We start from the raw sequence: 4,858 nt of genomic DNA, 5'->3' as shown, positions 1-4,858 counted from the left end.
ATCGCATATGCTACTTTCGCTACTACGTTAACCTAGTCCTGGTTAGCAAGCTTCAAAACCTGGGCTTCTGCACACTCCTCTGCAACTGGATCCTTGATTTACCTATCAAAAGACCACAGTCAGTGCAAATCATAAATAATGTCTTCTTCTCACTGACAACCTCAAGGTTGACTGCTTAGCCCACTGCTACACCCATGACTTGTGTGGCTAGACACAATTAAAATGCCATCTACAAATTTGCTGATGATACCATGGTTATTGGTAGAATCACAGACAGCAATGAGTAAGTGTACAGGAGGGAGACAGATCAGATAGTTGAGTATCACAACAACCACCTTGTCAAGGTTAACAAAACTAAGGAATTGATTGTGGATTTCAAGAGGAAGAAATCAGGAGAACATAAACCAGTCCTCATCGAGGGGTCAGCAGTGAAAAGGATAAAGAATTTCAAATGCCTTCTTGTCAACATCCCTGAAGATCTATCCTGGGGCCTTCATGTCAATGCAATCACGAATAAGGCTCACCAGCGGCTAGACCTCCTGAGGAGTTTGAGATTTGGTATGTCACCAAAGACTTTATATAGTTGAACCGTAGAGAGCATTCTAACTGGTTGCATCATTCCCTGGTATGAAGGACAGGAAAAGCTAAAGAGAGTTGTTAACTTGGGCAGTGCCATTATGGACATCAGTCTTCATTCCATCAAGGACATCTACAACAGGCGGTGTCACAAGAAAGCAGCCTCCATTATCAAGGACCCTCACCACCCTCTTATTGCTACCATCGGGAAGCAGGTGCAGGAGCCGGAAGACAAGCACCCAGTGGTACATAGACAGCTTCTTCCCCTCCGCCATCAGATTTCTGAATGGACAATGAACTACAGATACCTTTTCTCTCCTTTTGCACTAATTTATTGATTTTTAAAATTTTAATTTATAGCAATTTTGCACCCGTAATGGTACTGCAAAACAACAAATTTCTTGACACATTTTCATAACAATAAATTCTGGTTCCGAAATAACTCCAGGCGCCAGGAAAAGATCAGGAATCTGTTTGTTGTTGCTGAAAGTTTTCTGCCTTGTCCTAACCAGTGGTTTTCTTATGTTTACACAGATAGGTATTAGTTAAATTTGTTCCTTTAACATTTTGGCACACTCTGTAATTCCCACTGCAACATTCTGATATACAGTACTGTAATCCTCTGTTATATCCAATGATCATTACTGCCACACACTGATATATCCTGCCTACTTAACTGTAATACACCCCACATTTCTCACAGTATTGCTCTGGTATATATATGCCCCCACGCCCGCCCCCCCCCCCATAATATTCTGATATTTGCCACATCTCTCACTGTCACATTCTGATCTACCCTCACTATTCTCCAATGCACCCCTCACGATTCACATTAACAATCTGATATACACTACACCTTAACACTTTATATCCCATCTCTCTTACAAAACACTCTGAAATATCTTGTACCACTTTCTCACAATAAAACTGAGATATCCAATCCTCACACTGTACACTAGTGTACTCCACTTCTCACTGCAATACATTCCAATAAATATTATGCTCCTTACAGCAATACACTGATACACCCATTACTCTCATCCATAACAATACCACACATTTTGATTTAAGACATGGCACTGGAGAAGACCCTTCTGGCCCGTGAAATTTGTGCCATCCAATGACACACTAATAACCTACCAACCCCGTATGCTTTTGGAGAGTGGGAGGAAACCAAAGCACCCAGAGAAAACCCATGCAGATCACAGGGATAACGTATAAACTTTCTAACAGACAGTGCTGGAGTCGAGCCTGGGTAATAGTGTGGTGTAACCTGATGGATTGTTGTTCTAGTACACCTCATTCTCCTCACTGTAACACATGCCTACAGTACCTCAAGCCTGGAACAGACAGTCCCTCAGACTCACACAATCCATGTGAAGAAGAATTTGCACTGGAATACAAGTGGGCTGAGTGAGAACCTCACAGGAGGCTGATGCCCTTGAGTGACCATTAGCATCTCCTTGATTACCATCATAGAGTGACCCGAGAAGTTGATGCCTTCTATCAGCTTGAGGGCCTCGATCCTTGTCACAATGATCGATTAATTCCTGAAGAAACCGGATATAGAGCAGACAGGAGAGAAGGGCAGTGCTATCCTGAAAGCACCAGAGAAACCATGTCCACCTAAATGCAGAGCAAAAACAAGGAGAATTATTTTCATGGGATCCCCCCCCTCAAGTGACCCAGAGCAACAAAAGACTTACACCTGGGTCTCCACCACCTGGAATGATACTTGGAATTTTATTGGAACCAAGTGGAGAATCATTTGCTATCACAATCACTTTTACAAACTCAACTATTAGTGCAAAGTCAACTGGAACTTCAACTAAGATAGTAATGGGAGAGATAACAGCATAACCATTGGCTGGCATCACATCCCGGATGACCACAATCGCATTTTAGTCCTTACACCATACCCTGTCTGCTCCATAACCCTGCTCCAACTTCCTCCTTGAAGCTATGGCTCCCTTCCCAACAGTTTGCAATGAGAAACCTACCACCTCTAGCGCATCAACTGATGCTGCTTTTGCATCGTTTTCTATTGTCTCATCCCATGGGAGACAATGAACATCATTTCATGTCTGAAATGAGCCGTTGATCCTCTCCTCGGAGTTGAACCAAAAAGGAGATAAAGGTGAAAAGAGACTCATATTAGGAGCAAGTTAAAATTGTTTGCTGCAAACTAGGAGGGCAAAAGAAGATTTGGAATCTGCTCTTATTCCTCACTCCATCTCACTGTAGGGAAAGGAAGAGAAAGCAACGTCCACTGCTGTGATCAATGAAATTGTGAAGCTGTTTGAAAGAACAAAGGCAAAACTCTCCCCACCATCATCAATATCTACGTGGAGCGTTGCTGTCAGAGAGCAGCGTCATTTATCAAGGATCCGTACCACCCAGGACATGCTCTGTGCTTACTGCTGCCATGAGAAAGGAGGTACAGGTAAGCCACAAGACTCGCACTGTCAGGAAGCGTTGACACCCCTCAACCATCAGGCTCTTGAATAATAGGCTTGGAGACTCAGTCAAGGACTCGTATTTTGCTCACTCTTTATTACTGTATATTTATACTATCTGCAGTTTGTTCAGAGTTATTTAAGTACAGTTTACAGTTATTGGTATACAAATTACTCAGCCTTGCCCATAGGAAAAAGAATCTCAGAGTTGTATGTGATTTTATTAGGTACTCTGGCAATAAATTTGAACTTTGCATTTTGTTGTAATGTAGGGAAAGGAATGTCTATCAGAGATGACACTACCCCAATGCAACGCTGTCAGAGATCCCTTCATTCAGATAGGATGATGAACAAGTGTCACCTATCCTCGCAATTATCACAGAAACACTTGAGCTTTTCATATAATAAAGGCACTTCACAAGGAGCATATCAAACTAAATTAGCAACAAGCCACAGATGGGGGGAGAATGAAAAGAAGTGACTGCTCATCATCTTGATTCGTAGGGTCATCGAGTTTGTCACACGAGGAGAGATGAAACAGGACCATCCCCTTGAGTTCAGGAAAATGAAAGGCAAACTCGTTACTGGAGTTGAGAGGACCTTTGGTTTCCCAGACTTGGTTGTCCAGAGCCTGAAGTCACAGTCTGAAAATTTGGGATTGGCCATTTAAGACAGAAGAGAGAATCTCTGGATTTTTCCACCCAAGAGGGATATGGAGCTTCAGTCACAGAATATATTCAGGTCAGGGATTGAATGATGGCTAGATATTAAAGAGAGTCAATGGATTTTGGCTGAGTGCAGGAAAATAGTACTGAGGTAATAGATCAGCCTTGTGAGGGCATAGACACTCACCATCTTCTTGCTTCTAATGTTTAATCTGGAAGGTGAAGTTTAGGGAGGGAATTTCAGCTAATATCCTGAGAAAATGGAGCAATAAATTCTAATTCTGACAAAAAGCCTCCAACCTTTGCCCAGAGAAATGGTATTAGTAACCATAGGAAATAGGCTTAAGATGGAGTGGGAGGGGGTAGGTGGGGAGCTGAGATTTAACAGGAGCCTGAGGGTTACTTTTCTTTTTTTAAATACGTTTATACCGAGGGTGGTGGGTGTATGGAACTGGCTCCTGGAGGAAGTGGTTGACTCAAGTTCTATTGCAATGCTTAAGAAAAAAAACAGAGACGATGGGTTTGGAGGGATATGGGTCAACCACAGGCAGATAAGGCTTGTGCAGGTGGGACATTTTGGTAGGCACAGACAAGTTGGGCTGAACAGCCTGTTTCCACGTTGTAGGACTCCATGAATGCAACTTGAGACATTGGCTGTTTGTTTTAAAACTCCACAGATGCTGCCTGACTGCTGTGTTTCTAGCATTGCCTGTTTTTACCGGTTTCCTTTTTCACATTTGTGAAGGCCACTGTTGAATAGAATGAATTTTAAGATATTAAAGAGGGTAGAAAAAGGAGGAGCATATTGCAGTGTTTTTAGGTTGGAAGACAGAGATAGGAAGATGGCAAGGAACATTACTGTAGGCACAGCATTATAGGCAAATGAGATGGTACAAAAAGGAATGGTGATGGGATGGACAGGAGAGGTGTGGGGAGCCAAAGGAGATCGGCTCGGAATGTTGTTGTTAAGTTTAGAAATGACAAAGCGTTAAATGAAACCATGAACTATTTGAGAAGAATGTAGGGCTGTTCCCCACACTATCCTTGCCCAATTGTTAAAACTAAATGAACCCATCTTTATCACTTTTGGGGACCTGACTAATAGCTGCACCATTTTTTGAGTTGCAACAACGACTGTACTCCAAAAGAACTTCAGTGACT

This window comes from Narcine bancroftii, chromosome 8, assembly GCF_036971445.1.
Source record: "Narcine bancroftii isolate sNarBan1 chromosome 8, sNarBan1.hap1, whole genome shotgun sequence".
Lineage (NCBI taxonomy): Eukaryota > Metazoa > Chordata > Chondrichthyes > Torpediniformes > Narcinidae > Narcine > Narcine bancroftii.
The sequence above is the reverse complement of the archived record's forward strand: the minus strand, read 5'-3'. Positions refer to the sequence as shown.